The following is a 17,662-nucleotide window of genomic DNA, read 5'->3' as shown; positions in this document are numbered from 1 at the left end:
ATTTAACACAATATTCATCTATGTCCTATATTCTATGGAGATATCCTAAAATGCCATGGCATGCAGAAAAGGACTATAAAGGAAAAGAAAACTATAAACCAAAGGAAAATCTTTGGAAGACCTAAGGTCATTATCCTAATGCCTAATGAATCAGCCTAAATTAGCCAAACATCAATCCACACGGACATAAAAAGGAAAAATGAATTTGAACCAACTAATACTATAGTTGCACTCAAGTGGCAGAGGTATGAGCTGCTTCGTAGTATTTGCCTTTTTTGAATGGTTTTGGCGCTGATTTTTCGACTGCCTGTACGGCTGTGGCCAAATAGGTAGCCGTGTGCTGGTGCATCATTCGTTCTGCTGCATCCAGCAGCTGTGCAGTAGAAGCACCTCTCGGTACAGTGCTTAGAGCCTGCTTAGTTTTGTCGTTAGCATTATCAAATGCCAGAATGTCCATCATTTTAGCCTTCATGTCGGCACTCAAGTCTGGATTAGAGTTTACTGCTGTGTGCAACCTATCTATGAAGGAACCGAACGACTCTGTGGGGCCCTGCCGAATGGAGAAAAATGTAGGGCCGGACTTACCGTCCTGGATTTTCCACCAAGCTCTGATCGCTAGATCCTGGCTTAACTGCAGGACCTGATCAGGGAGTCGTATTTGCCGATCTGTTCTAATGAAGTCTCCTGTCCCCATGAGTTGATTAAGAGTGACACCGTGTAAGGGGTCTGTTGGCTGCCGGGGTGTGGCTTCCGCGGCAGTGCAGGCAGTTTGCCACTTATCGAGAAATTGTAAGCGCTGATGTGGTGTTAATAAGGTATTTGCCAACATGCATGTATCGAAGGGCGTTAGCAAATGTGTTGAGAACAACTGATCGATTATGGCAGAGGTATAGCCTGACTTCAGACCATAAGTAGTTATAGCCTGCCTAGCTTCTTTTAGTAGTTTCCAATCCAGAGATTGCCATACTCTGTCTTGACCTTGCAGTGCTACTGGATATGCACATACAGGAAAATCTACAATCAATCCCTCTGTAGCTGCATTTTGCACAATAGCTCTCCACTGACCCAATATTGGGTCGATTCCCGATCCTCCCACCTCCCCATTCCGTACATTATCGGCCCGTCGTAATACGAGCTGATTTTCAGTCGTGATGGTGTCGTCCCCCGATAACGACTGAGATGAACGAGGCGAGAAGGGTACAACGGCCAAAGGCGCTGGGGGGGCCGCTGCTGGAGGAGCCGTTGCAGGAGGAAGCGCCGTTAGGGCTGTTGGGGCTGCCGAAGTCGCTGCTGCGGTGACTGCTACCGGGGCGGGGACGGCCGTCAGGGCTGCCGGGGCGGAAATCGCCGCCGACGCCACGGTCGGTGGTAGTATCGGTGGTGCGTCGGTCCGGGTCGCGTTGGTCGGGACCGCTGGGACCGCGAGGGCAGCCGAGACTGGTGGGACCGCTGGGGCCGGGACTGCGGCGGGCGCCGGGGCCGGGACCGAAGCCGAGGCCGGGGCCGGGGCGGGCGAGGTCGCAGAAGTGCCGCAACCACGAGCCTCTAAGCGATCCATCCTGTCCAGGAGAAGCTGCAGAATGGCGCTGACGCTGTTCGGCTTCCTGCTATCGGTGCATTCGTCTTCTGAATCTGAGCTGTTGCTGGCAGCATTGGAGGAAGATGACGATGATGAGGATCGAGCACGCCGAGCCACAGACTTTACTGCCTTTTTGTTGCTTTTTTGCTGCTTTGGACGAACGGCAGGTGTGGCGTCTGCTGAACGCGATGTGTGCACCAAGATGGCGGACGTGGCGTCTTCTTTCTGCATTTTTTGGCGCGCAACGACCTCCATCTTGTCTGTGGGCGTTTCCTCGGTCGGGTCGGAATTTTTATCTGTCGCTACTGACGCAGTGGTAAAAGATCTTTCTTTGCAAGAAGCAGGTAATAAAGGAGTAGCAGTTTGTGCAGAAGAACGCGTAGCCGGTAATTTATTTTGCGATTGTGGCGAGGAGGCTGTCGGGGCGGCAGACGATGTAGGGGGGGGGGGGGGGGGGGGGGGGTGCGGAAGGTTCCGCGTCTCCCTTTTTCGTCCCGGCTTCAACTAACGCCGCTGCAGCCGAATCGAGAGCAGATTTTTCTGCTTTTAGCGATTGCAGTGTATCTGTAACCGTTCGCCACAAGGTGCCATAGCGAAAAGCCCTTTTCGAGCCCTGAGACACCTCATCCCACAGCCGGGCTCCAATTTTGTCCCATGCTTCGGAAGTAAAAGCTTCATGTACTGTGGGGATTAGACCGTGATCCCGGGCCCAGGCTAATAGCCCTTTCAAAGTCCCAGAATTATAAGTAATACTTCTCATAGAGAGAATATCTTGGAGGACTTTCAGCACAGCCTCTTCTTCTTTACTAAGTGCTGACCCCATGTCCTCCCCCGGCCGCTCACCGGATCCTGGTGAGATTCACTTCCTTTTCGAGCGCGCGCTGCTAATTTTTTCAGCACCGGGGCAGTGCTGTTCGGCCGGCTTTCCGTATCGCTCAGACGTACCTCTTTATGCTGAATCGATCAACATTGTAGGCCGAGGATCCCAAATCACGAGTTCGGGCGCCAGTTCTGGGGACGACGGAGATTGGAATCAATACGGCTGATCAATATGATCTAGTATTGTTCCTTTATTGCTTCAGCATTGTTCCGTTATAAAGCAAGCATAGTGCAAAGCAGACAGTAGAGCTGACAGGCTAGTAAGGAGTGCGCAGAAGTGCGTATTAAGAAAAACTTTACAACTTATATAAGCTCGGGGGGCATTGCTGGCATGGCTTCATTGGCCCCTCACGAGTGACCACACACTGTACTTGTGGCAATGCCAGCGACGAGCAGTGTGAGCAATCTGGCAGTGCAGGCCTAGAGCCTGACATGGTGGTAGGCCATAAATGCAGAGTTAGCTAGCAGTGGAGCAAAACAGTGCTGTGCCTGCAGCATGTAACTAAAACAAGACACTGGTAGCTATAAACATGGACAGTTATCTTGGGACAACAGGACATGCACCTGCATCAACAACCTCGTTGTGTCATTAGTAGTTGGACCAATAATCTGTAATAGTGTAATGTGTGGTCACTCATAGGGAACCAATGGAGCTGTGCCAACGAGGCACTCCGAGTTTATATAAGTTGTAGCAGTTGCCTTGCTACGCACTTCTTCTTCTGCCTTTCCTGTCTCCTGTTTCTTCTACACTTTACAGTGCTATACTTGCACTACAGGCCTGCTCCATAGGCCTGCACCTCAGGCCTGCACCATCAGCCTGCAACACTGGAACAATAAAGGAACAATACTCGATCACATTGGTCAGCCCAGCCGTATTGGTTCCCAATCTCCGTCGTCCGATATCTGGCGCCCGAACAGGGACACTTGGTTCCTTTGTCAATACCATCCCTTACATACAGCATTCAATACTAATTCAGACCTGACTCACGATATGAAGATAGAAATGTGGATATTTTGGAATTTGACAATGCTAATGAAGAAACTAAACAGGTTCTCAGCATTTTGTCAACAGGTGCTACTGCCTCATGACTGCAGGACCACAACGAATGAAGGCATCGACAAGCAGCAATGTATCTAGCCACGGCCATAGAAGCAGTCCTGAAATCATCATGCCTCTGAGAAACCTAGGTACCTTAAAGTGTCTGACTGTTGGACAGACTCGAAAGGGTCACAAATCTAATCATTTTACTCGAGATCGTCGCAGAAGCTGCTCCTGCAGCGTGAATATACCCCGCACGACGACACCAAACCAGGGTCCTTGGACCGCGCCCCCCCACCTTCCCCTCCCCCTCCCCCCCCTCCCCCAGCCCCCTCTGGCAGCGCACAGCGGACCTGACAACAGCCGCATATCTCCTTTTGAATCCACAAAGCATTGTCGAGTTTAACTGGCATGGTCCTTTGGGTCACAGACCCTGTGCTCTGTTAATTGGCAGATGACAGTCTATCTTTAGACAGGGCATTCTTATAATTCCTGGTTCAATACATTCTGATTATGACTGGACTATGAAAATTATGCTCAATACCATTGCCTCTCCTGTTAGCACTCTTGTTGGGACAGAAATTGCTTAGCTAATACCATCTGAGTCCCAAGTGCCTAAAACTTATAACAGAATCCAAGGGCAAGAAGGCTCAGGTTCCACTGATATGCCTAATACCTCATTAGCCCTTGTTATAGATGACTCCAGATAAAAGTTTTTGGTAACAGATTTATTGGCACTAAAAGATCGTAAAAAGGCAATAAAAGCAATAAAAGCAAGCAAAGCAACCGGTTGGGCATGTGAGGGTACAAAACTTCACCCAAAAAGCAACCTTACAATAGTTTTCTTCATCTTATATAGTTACATCATCTACATAAGCAAACTTATGCTAAATAGAAGGCAGGCATATGATAATTAGTCTTAGAATAGATGGTCAAATCCCTTCTCCCTACTTTCAGTGTGGTAAGGGTCAAAGCATCCACTTTCACGCATGCCCAATTGTGCAGGCTTCTTATCTGAAGAAAACAAATTCCTAGTTCTGAATGTTTATCTTTAAGACAGCTCCTTCTCAGCCGTGATGTCTCCAATTAACCAGACAGTATCCTTGCAAGTCTGCAAGATAAGTTTCTTTCCCTTTACCCTCTAAACAGGCCTCACAAGATCCTGACCCTTAATCCCAGTGCACTCTAAGTCTTACAATTTTAACACAAATCACCAGTATATTCATCACAATCCCCCATTTTCTTTTTGTCACCATTGATTTGTGGTAAAATTTCCAGATATTTCAGAACCTTCTTAATTGGATCATAATTAAGTTCCTCTATTTTAATCACCTTCAGATCATAACCATCTGCTTGTAACTTATTGGCATAAACAATTTTACCTAAAGGTCTTACCATTTTTAAACAACAATTACAATGAATTACACAGATCAGTATTACAATTATTCCAACAGGTATTACAAACAATTGTTTAAAGCAACTTATATTCGATAAGCAAGAAGTTAACTTATCCCATATTTCTTTAAATCCAGAAGAAGTATCATCCAAAGAAATCTGATGTCATATTTGATTGTGATCTACAATCACTTAACATAACTACAGATTAACATAACTACAACAGCTTACATTTATGACTACACATACAACATGTAAGAAATCCAAAACCAACCTATTTTCAGTAGATACTTTTGAGAGACTATTGACTTCAAGCTACTGAGCTTTTATTCATCTATGCTTGCATTCATCATAATTTCAGCTGTAGCAGAAAATTTTACCATTGCTTTTTCAAGTTCGCTAACCCCAAGCCAAGGTAGAAACCTCCTACCAAAACTATGAAACTTGTTATGCCTGGTTGGTAGTGGATTTGCTCCCCTCTTGGTTCTTCTTGCAAAGCTCCTGAGTAATTCCTGTGGCTGATTTACTATAAAGATATGAGGATAGGCCAGTCCTATAGCACATCTTCCTTACCCGCCTAAGGGTAATACCTTATAAGCATTTATACCACATATCCAATACCATCCTGACCCAATAGGTATCAGCCATCCTTTAGGTATGTGTTCTTTCTTTCTGGTCTGATCATGGCTCCCCATATTTCCTTCTTCCTAACTAATAAATTGTGAACACTTTGATTACTGCCCTATAAAAATTATATTCCCACATCCAGGGTCAGTCCTATTTCCCCTTTATTCCTGCCTATAGTTGTCTTCCAACATCGCTGGATACAAGGTACAGGCATATTTACATCCAAGGGTTCTTCAAATTGTAATCTCCCCCTTAACTGAGATTGTGGAATCTTGGTACAATCCTCAAGTTGCTGGGCTTCTGGAATGCTTTTTGTATTTCTGTTACATCAGGAAAGACTGTCCCTATCAAAGGAAACCTGTGTGCTGAATTCTCAGGTAGCTGGGAACATATCCAACAGTAAAAGGACACTACTGCCTGTCTGATGCAGGCTTGAACCCACGACCCTGAGATTAAGAGTCTCATGCTCTACCGACTGAGTTGACTGTGCTCCCTTTCAACAACTGCAGATAAGTGTTCTGTTCTCATACCTTTACTTCAGATGATGTTATAATCTTAGCTCCATAATGGCCTTTCAACCTACCTGTCATTACTAATATTAGAAGAGAATTTATCCACACATGGGAACATGGTCTTTGATTTTGATTGGACTCCTTATACAAAAACAGGGTTAGGATCAAGATTAGGCTCCACCAGTAGATGTTAACTCTGCCTCCTTAGCCTACTGGGTGCAACCAGCAGCCAGGTGTCATGTCTTCTTGGCAGCAGTTACATTCTTCAGGAGCCCCACAGATTCCTTAACCCACTTTAAGATTTCATTCGGAGTCTCTTCTCTGCTTCCTCAGTTAGCTTGTTTACCATTTCCCATTGTGCTTTTGTTATTTCAATTCCTCTTCGCTCAAAATCCTCTACAATAATTTTTCTTATGTCTTCCTTACTTTTTTTTTCCTTCTACTAGCCCTTTCAATTTCAAAAACCTGATCTCCTTCTACGATCAGGTGACTGCCTGGTGGATGTGGGGAAGCCTGTGGATGTAGTCTACCTGGACCTCAGCAAGGCTTTTGACACTGTCTCTCACAGCAAACTCCTGGCCAAGCTGTCAGCCCATGGCTTGGACAGCAGCACTCTGAGCTGGGTTAGGAACTGGCTGGAGGCAGAGCCCAGAGAGTGGTGGTGAATGGTGTCACATCCAGCTGGTGGCCAGTCACTAGTGGTGTGCCCCAAGTATCAGTGCTGGGCCCCATGCTCTTTAACATCTTTATTTATGATCTGGATGAGGGCATTGAGTCCATCATCAGTAAATTTGCAAATGACACCAAGCTGGGGCAGAAGTTGATCTGCTGGAGGGTAGAGAGGCTTTGCAGAGGGACCTAGAGGGATGGGCAGATTCCAACGGCATGAGATTTAACACATCCAAGTGCTGGGTTCTGCACATTGGTCACAGTAACCCCATGCAGTGCTACAGGCTGGGATCAGAGTGGATGAAGAGTGGCCAGGCAGAGAGGGACCTGGGGGTGCTGGTTGATGGTAGGCTGAACATGAGCCTGTAGTGTGCCCAGGCAGCCAAGAGGGCCAATGGCATCCTGGCTTGCATCAGGAATAGTGTGGCCAACAGGAGCAGGGAGGTCATTCTGCCCCTGTACACTGCACTGGTTGGGCCACACCTCGAGTACTGTGTCCAGTTCTGGGCAGTTTAGGAAGGGGGTTGACCTGCTGGAGCGTGTCCAGAGAAGGGCAATGAAGTTGATGAGGGGTTTGGAACACAAGCCCTATGAGGAGAGACTGAGGGAGCTGGGGTTGCTTAGCCTGGAGTAGAGGAGACTCAGGGGTGACCTTATCACTCTCTACAACTACCTGAAGGGAGGTTGTAGACAGGCAGAGGTTGGTCTCTTCTCCCAGGCAGCCAGCACCAGAACAAGAGGACACAGTCCCAGGCTGCACCAGGGGAGGTTCAGGCTGGATGCCAGGAAGAAGTTCTACACAGAGAGAGTGATTGCCCACTGGAATGGGCCGCCCGGGGAGGTGGTGGAGTCACCACCACTGGAAGTGCCCAGGAGGAGACCTGATAGGGTGCTTGGTGCCATGGCCCAGTTGATCAGGTGGGTTGGATTGGTTGATAGGCCGGACGTGACGATCCCGAAGGTCTCCTCCAACCTGGCCTACTCTATTCCATTCTATTCTATTCTAATTGTTCTTGGTATCCCTAACTAAAAATTTCTCTAGCCTTTATTTCCCACTTATGCCAATCCCTTTCAAGAATTTTCCATGGGGATTTAAATCCTTTTTCGTTTCCACAAAATAAGATCTCTATATTTATCAATCCAAACTGCCTATTTTTGGGCCTACTTTTACAGTTTTACAGTTACAGCATTCAGGACAAAATACTCCTCAATTATAAGAGATACAAGACCATTTCTTACAGCATTTAAAACATTTACAAGTTACCCATCCCCCATGAGTTCTATGATGTTTTATACACAGAATGAAATGGGGATATTCCTCAATGTTCTCTTGCAACACAGATTCAATATCACACGCTATTGCATATATTTCAGGAGGTGGGTCTGTCTTGTAAGTTCCGGAGCTTTCAGAATGAGATGTTACAGCATTGCATCGAGTACTTATCTGTCAGCACTAACTGCAGTCTCGGAGATGCTTCCAATCATCTGTATAAGTGGTGTGGAATTCATGCTGATGTCAGTTTTGCTTTGTCTGTAGAGTCACTCTAATCTCTCCAGGCTCAGAGGTTACTGTCCTTTCACTCGCGACACATGCGGCCACCCTTTTTCTGCAGTCCGGACAGCTGTAATCTGTTGTTGACAAAACAAAAAGAGATCTCTCCCAAGAGAGTGTATTCAGTCTCTGAAACAACTAACAAATCGTTTAAACAAATCCTTTTCCAGATTCCATTTCTGTATTTTCAAGCAGGGGCACATTAAAAGGTTCCCCTTTAGCTTCAATTACTGTTGCTGGGGTTTTTCCTTTTCAACCCTCTTAGGAGTCTTTTGTATAATCAATTTTCTGCTCCCATATCTACCAAAAAAATTACCTCCTCCTTCTGGGGACTCATTAGACATTCTTGTCCCCAGAAGATACAGCCCCTGACACCTTTATCCATGATCGATAGTACCCCAAAGGTCCGAGCAGCTGCCTGATTTCTGACTTTCCCTTACAGCAGTTACAAACAGTTTAACCTCTGCTTTTTGTTTCTCTTCATCCCTCCTTACATATACTTTCTGAGCTTCCCATAGTAACTCCTCTAATCCCCTGTCTTGCCAATCCTCGATCTTTTCCAGTTTCTTTCTAATATCTCCCCATGATTTCACCACAAACTGTGTCCTGAGAAGTAGCACGCCAACTGCAGGATTGGGGTCTATTCCAGAGTACATGTGCAAATCTTTCTTTAATTTTCCCATCCACTCTGCAGGAGATTCATCTTTCCTCTGTTGGTCACTAAAAGCTTTATCAAAATTCTGTCCTCTAGGAACAGCTTCCCTAATTCTTTGTATTATTATAGTTCTCAGGTCACTCATATTCTGTCTCCCTTGGGGCTGCTGATGGTCCCACCCAGGGTCTTGATTAGGCCACTTTTGATCTCCTGGTGGCCCCCCCTGGTTCTGCCTTTCCCATATTCTCATACCAGCCTGTCTAATCCTGTTTCTTTCCTCTGCAGTGAATAGAATACTCAAAATAGACTGCACCTCTTTCCAAGTATATGTATTGGGACCCAAAAATTGGTCCAGTCTCTCAGCTACACCTAAGGGATCATCCAGCAAGGTACCCATCTCTTTCTTAAAACTGCGGACATCTGATGTACTGAGAGGTACAGCCACAAACCCTATTCCTCCTTGCTGCCCCCCCATAGGCACTTCCCTGAGTGGATGGAATCCTACACTGTCTCCCTCTTGTTCATTCCTGTCATTCCTCACTCTGCTTCTTGTTTGGGTGGGTGAAGGAGAAGTTGGTTGCAGGGCTATTTGATTTAGGGGACCTTGACCCCTGTTCTGGTGAAAAGGTGGTGGTAGGTTATCCAGGGGTTCCCATTTCTCCTTCTCCTTGTCTTTGTCCTTATCCTCAGTTCTTAATATTGGAACAGGAGAGGGACGTGAGACCCTAATCCAAGTAGCAACATATTCAGCTTCTTCCTTACTAAAACACTTTTTAGAATTCACATGATGGTTCAAAGCTTGGCAAATCCAATCCTCAAAAGATCCAAAAATAGGCCAAAACACATGTGGTCTTAATGATTCTTTTGGCCATACCTCCATACAGTAGTGAATCATTCTTTCCTTTGATTTCCCTTTTCTCTGTCCATCATCCTCCCAGTATTGAATGAGCATTCCTAATGGACTCTCTGGAGGAATAGAAGGTAAAGCCTTCTCTCCATCCTGCCTTGATGACTTACTCTTCTTTTGTCCCATTTTCTCCTGACTACCACAAATATTACAAATAATAAACAAATAAAATAAAACTAAAATAAAATTAAACTAAAATAAAAAACTAAAAAAATCCAAAGAATTCCAAAAACTCATGCGAGTGGAACAGTCTAAACAATTCCTACTCACGAATACAGTTCCTGGCTACTACAAAAACTCATGCGAGTGGAACAGTCTAAACAATTCCTACTCACGAATACAATTCCTGGCTACCACAAATACTTAGGCAAGTGGAATAAACCACAAATACTCATGCAAGTGGAACAATACCACAAATAATCATGCAAGCGGAATAATCAAAATAATTCCTACTCACGAATACCCCTCTTCTTTACCAGCCAGAGCCACCGCACCAGATCCACCGTACCTCCCCCCTTGCAGAACCTGAAACAGCGGACTCAAACACTCAAACTATGGTAGCTGAATACAAATGTAGCCGAATCCTTCCCCCCCAAGCGGTATTCTCACCACCATGGTCGTCGTCGCTTGGATCTCGTATACGAAGTTTTACGGGGTCCACGTCCTCCAATTGGACGTCAAACAACAAAACAGCACCAAAAAAAAAGGAAAAAAAAGGAAAATAAAATAAAATAAAAAAAAAAATATTATTTGCTTGCCTTTATTGAGTTCTGATCGTGCTGACCTTTCCGTCTTTTGACTACAATGAAGCCACAGAAAATGCTGTGGGGCGCCTCTTCATTTGCAGTTCAAAATATGTGAAGGTTCAGACGATTCCCGGCCAACGCACCATTTGTTATAGATGACTCCAGATAAAAGTTTTTGGTAACAGATTTATTGGCACTAAAAGATCGTAAAAAGGCAATAAAAGCAAGCAAAGCAACCGGTTGGGCATGTGAGGGTACAAAACTTCACCCAAAAAGCAACCTTACAATAGTTTTCTTCATCTTATATAGTTACATCATCTACATAAGCAAACTTATGCTAAATAGAAGGCAGGCATATGATAATTAGTCTTAGAATAGATGGTCAAATCCCTTCTCCCTACTTTCAGTGTGGTAAGGGTCAAAGCATCCACTTTCACGCATGCCCAATTGTGCAGGCTTCTTATCTGAAGAAAACAAATTCCTAGTTCTGAATGTTTATCTTTAAGACAGCTCCTTCTCAGCCGTGATGTCTCCAATTAACCAGACAGTATCCTTGCAAGTCTGCAAGTTTCTTTCCCTTTACCCTCTAAACAGGCCTCACAAGATCCTGACCCTTAATCCCAGTGCACTCTAAGTCTTACAATTTTAACACAAATCACCAGTATATTCATCACAGCCCTAAAAATCCAAAAGAGAAAACTGGAACAGATTTTAACTGTCAGACACCCTTGTGGACAAATTATACAATTTTCAATTATTATGGATACTGGAGACGATGTCATCATTATACCTAGTCATAAACGGAATGGTCACTAGCCATTGCTCATGGCAAATTTTGAAGTCATGTGTTTAAAAGGTATCCAAACAACCTGGGTTAGCAAAGAGCCAGTGCAATTAGCTTTTAACTACAGCAAATCAATCACTGTAAGACCGTACATGTTAACCCTTCCAGTTGCTCTATTGGACTGATATGCCTTAAGTCAACTAGGAGCAAAACTTGTTACCGTTCCTTTTTTGTGGTGGCTACAAGTCAGCAACCAACCCTCAAATTAAAATGGAAAACACATAATCCAGTATGGGTGGAACAATGGTCGTTCAGACACGATAGGCTGCAAGTCGTTAAGACCCTAATACAGAAACAATAGCAACTGGGTCACACCTTGCTAGCCACCCACCCTTACCCCCACCCCCAGAAAAGGGAGGATTTTCTAGTACTACTCTTGCCAACCAAAGCTCTGCTCTGATTTAAAGTTACAGTGCTAATTTCTTCATTTCTGATTGCAATGTCCTTAAGAGATTTGTTATTTAGATATTTGCTAAGTTTTCCTGGTAAGCATAATGAATGGTAAGCATTTTATATTTACAGATACCTAGTACATAGTAATTGTAGAAAGGTGTAAGTACTTAGTAATGAGTTCACATTGTAAGATTTCTTTTGGTTCGAACCTTCTTAGTTGTGTGCCATGGCATTTCAAAGGAGCTCCATGTAATATAGGTAAGACTTGTAGTAAATAGGTATTAATTTTAAAAAGTATTCCTTAGCTAAGGTAATGTCTTTATATTTCCTTCCTAGACATAGACTAGGAAAAAAAACATACAAAAAATACAAAAAACCAAAAACAAAACCAAAAAGTTAAACAAAAAAAAACCCCAGAAATATATAACAAAAGCACAAAAACTCTGGATACAAAACATAGAGTACTAAATAACAGAATAGTAATAAAAAAGAAGAGCAACAATGAAAATAAAATATTAAAAACAAAATATGACACATTGAAAAATCATAAAGATTACTAACACAGAATAGCTATTAACAAAAAAAGACATAAGAATTGTTAGCAAAAAAATGAAAATAAGGATTATCAAGACTACTAGATTAAAACAAACAAAAAATTATACAAAGAAAAAGTTGAGAAAATTAAAATGAAAAATGATAATAAAAAAGAATTAATAGAAAAGGTTAAAAAATATAATAAAAAATAAAAAATGAAAATTAAAATAGAAAATAGATTAAATAAAACAAACATGCAAAATAAAAAATAATTACAATAAAGAATATAAGATAAAAAATAAACTATTAAACACTAGATAAAAAGAAAAAAATAGAAATTACAAAAATAAAAGAAATTGAAAAAGAAAAAATTGATTGGCATAATAAATTAAAATACAGATTAAAAAATTGCAATAAGAAAATAAAAATTATAATAAAGAAGGTAAAAAAAGAAATAAATTAAAAATTACAAAAAGTAAGTTAAAAATAATAATAAAAATTTAAAGAACAAAGAAAAATTAAAATACAAAATAACAAAAATTAATTGAATAAAATTATATCAAAATTAGATTAAAATTAACAAACAAAAAAGTTAACAAAAATAATTAAGAAGTGCAAAAAAAAAATAAATTGCAATGAAGAAAAAACCACATTAAAACAGTATAGAAATAAATTTAAAAACGAAAATTGAAATTAATTAAAGATTAAACAAAAGAACTAGATTAAAAGTCAAAATATTAAAAATATCAAAATAATAAATTCACAATAGAAAATAATAATTAAAAATTAAATAAAATAACAAAAAGAAACAAAATAAATAAAAGAAATCCATTCAACATAAAGCGTGAAACAACTCAAGTTAGAATTAAAAAGAAAGAAACTATAAAAATAATTTACAAAATCAAAATTGAAATGAAACTAAATTAAAAAATTAAATAAAAACAATTGCAAACATGTAAAAAATAATAACAAACCCCTTAAATCCATATAATGAAATCAAACAAAAATGAAATAGATTTATTGAAAGTAGATTTCAAAATGTTAAAGAAATGAAGCAAAAAATTAATTACAAATTCAAAAATAGCTCACATTAAAAACAAACAAAACCCACTCAAAATTAGTTAGAAAATCTGTGGAATCATAGACTCGTGGAATGAGTCAAGGTTGGAAAGGACCACAAGGATCATTTAGTTCCAACCACTGCCATGGGCAGGGACATCTCACACTGGATCAGGCAGGCTAGAGCCTCGTCCAGCCTGGTCTTAAACACCTCCAGGCATGGGGCCTCGGCCATCTCCTTGGGCAACCCATTCCAGGGCTTCATCATTGTCACAGTGAAGAATTTCTTCTTCACATCCAGCCTGAATCTTCCCATCCCCAGCCTTGTTCCATTCTCCCTAGTCCTGTCATCTCCTGACATGCTAGGATGTCCCTCCCCAGCATTCTTGTAGGCTCTCTTCAGATACTGGATGGCCACGATCAGGGCACCTCGAGCCTTCTTTTCTGCTAACTGCAATCATCGCAACAAACAACGGCGGAAGAATCAAGACCACGAGGACACAGCATTTCCCATGCAGTCGAACATCGATCACAACAACTGCTATGATCATCTGGGATCAAACAGCATCACTCAGAAGAATGTACCACAGCATCATGTGAATTAGGATTGAATATTGTGGTTGCTTGATAACTTTGTATTCTCTCTTGTTAACTAAGTGTGCCTCTGAATGTAGACATCCTAGAGGATGCAGTTTCATCTTTACATTTTGCTTAGTAGAGATTATTAAAAAAAAAAAAAAAAAAAAGGGGGAAAAGAGAGAATACCCCATAGCAAAAAATTAGCTCATGGCAACTCTAGAAATGCTGTAACCCTAGAAAATGTTGTAACCCTAGAAAGTGCTGTAACCCTAGAAACATCAACTTTGCAATATGCTGTAACCCTCTCACTGCAAGACAGCACGAACACGGCGCAACTGTCATGAAAATGACAATCAGCAAACCTGCTTAGCACTGATCAGAATGACGGTCACGATAATCCAAGATGTCAACAGAAAACATCTAACTTATAACCGAGTGTCGTGACTGCTTTACTGTTGTGTGAACATTAAGAGATCAGAATTGCTAGGATGAGCAAAAACACATTATTCAGTGTAATTTTATATTGGGCAATGCAATGAAGCTCTTTTTGCTCTTGCTGCTTGCCTGCAATTTTTCTGTCTGTGAAGCTAGAGCCTGGCCAGATCTACCTTTACAGATTAAAGAAATCTTGCTACCATTAAACAATTCATGATTTTTGACCATCCTAGAGAAAATAAAGATGCAACATAATCCTAAAGCAGATCGCAAAAGACAGTGCTAAGGATTGCATTTGTGCCTCAATCTCTGTGTGCAATGCATTCAGGCATAATCAAGTCTTCTCTGTCAATAAGAGGAATGAAATGTAAAGATCGGAACTGTTAAGATCTAAGTTCTTCTTTACAATGTTTGTTATCTTTGACCATGTATTATGCCATCTCTGTAGAGCATTGTAAGTAGTTCAACTTAAGCTTTGTGCCTTGTGTGGGTTACATCAGTCTGTTAGACATGCTGCACTGCAGAACTCTTGTTTTTGCTGCACAGCTTAGCTTTACCTTGCTTGCTTCTGCGTTTGCAGTAGCATCTTGGATGGGATGAGAACAACTCCCATGACCAGATTGCTCACAAAAACAAAAAGGGGGATTTGTGGCAATGCCAGCGACGAGCAGTGTGAGCAATCTGGCAGTGCAGGCCTAGAGCCTGACACGGTGGTAGGCCATAAATGCAGAGTTAGCTAGCAGTGGAGCAAAACAGTGCTGTGCCTGCAGCATGTAACTAAAACAAGACACTGGTAGCTATAAACATGGACAGTTATCTTGGGACAACAGGACATGCACCTGCATCAACAACCTCGTTGTGTCATTAGTAGTTGGACCAATAATCTGTAATAGTGTAATGTGTGGTCACTCATAGGGAGCCAATGGAGCTGTGCCAACGAGGCACTCCGAGTTTATATAAGTCGTAGCAGTTGCCTTGCTATGCACTTCTTCTTCTGCCTTTCCTGTCTCCTGTTTCTTCTACACTTTACAGTGCTATACTTGCACTACAGGCTTGCTCCATAGGCCTGCACCTCAGGCCTGCACCATCGGCCTGCAACACTGGAACAATAAAGGAACAATACTCTATCACATTGGTCAGCCGTATTGGTTCCCAATCTCCGTTGTCTACATGTACTACTGTGGATTATTGGTTAACACGCAGGATTGTTGATATACGTGTGTGTCCTGTCATTCCAAGATAACTCTCTATGTTTATGGCTACCAGTGCCCTGCTTTGGTTACACAGTGTGGGCACAGCACTGTTCTGCTATACTGCTAGCCACTTCCGCACTCATGCTGGGCACAGCCTACCACCATGTCAGGCTCTAGGCCTACACTGCCAGATTGCTCACACTGCCTGTCACAACCATTACCACACTCTAAGGCTGACCCCCAGGGACCACATTTAGGCCCACCCACTTGCCAGCTCATTTTGCTATGACCTTGAAGATCATCAAGTCCAGAGATTAACCCAGCACTGCCAGGTCACCATGAAACCATGGCCCTCGGCACCACATCGCCATAGCTTTTAAATCCCCCTGGGGATGGGGACTCCACTACTTCCCCGGGCAGCCTGTTCCAGGATTTGGCAACTCTTCTGGGGAAGAAATTGCTATTAATGTCCAACCTAAACTTCTCCTGGTTTGGCTTCATGCCAGACTGTCCTATTTGAGTAACTGAAAGCACCCTGGGGTCAGGTCCTGGGCTTTATTCACACTCTAATCAAAGCTGATGCCTGGGAAGACCTGAGGTCCTGGTGGTGCTGAAAGTGGGGTGAGATCTGCTTCCTCCCAAGAGTCAAAGCACGAAAAGAAAACCTTGCTTGACCTTCCCCTGGTGATTTTAGAGGAGTTTGGCCATTGGAGCGGGCTGCCCAGGGAGTTGGTGGAGCCACTGTTCCTGGAAGTGTTTAAAAAGGGACTGGCTGAGGCACTTAGTGCCAAGGTTTAGCTGATTAGATGGTGTTGGGTGATAGGTTGGACTTGATGACCTCAAAGGTCTTTTCCAAGCTGGTTAATTCTGTGTTGGTTTTTTTTTCCACCTCCCCAAAACAGCAAATTGCTGTCGGTTTGCCCTGAGGCAGAAGCTTGGCACAAGCTTGCTGCAGCTTTCTTGGTTTTCCTTTTAACAGAATCAGAGAATTGTCAGGGTTGGAAGGGACCTCAAGAAGCAGCCAGTTCCAACCCCCCTGCCATGGCGGGGGACACCTCACACTACAGCAAGTTGCTCACAGCCACATCCAGCCTGGCATAAAAAACCTCCAGGCATTAGGTTTCCACCACCTCCCTGGGCAACCTGTGCCAGGCTCTCACCACCCTCATGGGGAACAATTTCTTCCTAACATCCAATCTCAATCTACCCATTTCTAGTTATGCTTCTTTCCCCCAGTCCTATCACTCCCTCACACCCTCAAAAGTCCCTCCCCAGCTTTCTTGGAGCCCCTTCAGATACTGGAAGGCCACAATTAGGTCTCCTGGGAGCCTTCTCTTCTCCAGACTGAACAATCCCAACTCCCTCAGTCTGTCCTCATAGGAATAGAATAGAATAAACCAATGTTTAGAATAGAATAAATCAAACCAGGTTGGAAGAGACCTTCAAGATCATCGCGTCCAAACCATCAACCTATCCAACCCAGCCAAACAAATAACCCATGGCACCAAGTACCCCATCAAGTCTCCTGAACACCTCCAATGACGGCGACTCCACCACCTCCTTGGGCAGCCCATTCCAATGGGCAATCACTCCCTCTGTATAGAACTTCTTCCTAACATCCAACCTGAACCTCCCCTGGTGCAGCCTGAGACTGTGTCCTCTTGTTCTGGTACTGGCTGCCTGGGAGAAGAGACCATCATCTGCCTGTCTACAACCTCCCTTCAGGTAGTTGTAGAGAGTGATAAGGTCACCCCTGAGTCTCCTCTTCTCCAGGCTGAGCAATCCCAGCTCCCTCAGCCTTTCCTCATAGGGCTTGTGTTCCAAACCCCTCACCAACTTCGTTGCCCTTCTCTGGACTTGTTCCAGCAAGTCAACATCCTTCCTAAACTGAGGGGCCCAGAACTGGACACAGTACTCGAGGTGTGGCCTAACCAGTGTGGTGTACAGGGGCAGAATGACCTCCCTGCTCCTGCTGGCTACCCTGTTCCAGATGCAGGCCAGGATGCCATTGGCCTTCTTGGCCTTCTTCAGCCTGCCATCGACCAGTACCCCCAGGTCCCTCTCT

The sequence above is a fragment of the Melanerpes formicivorus genome, unplaced genomic scaffold (assembly GCF_026170545.1).
Source record: "Melanerpes formicivorus ecotype bairdi unplaced genomic scaffold, bMelFor1.0.p_v2 SCAF_9, whole genome shotgun sequence".
Classification (NCBI taxonomy): domain Eukaryota; kingdom Metazoa; phylum Chordata; class Aves; order Piciformes; family Picidae; genus Melanerpes; species Melanerpes formicivorus.
Note: the sequence above shows the minus strand (reverse complement) of the source record.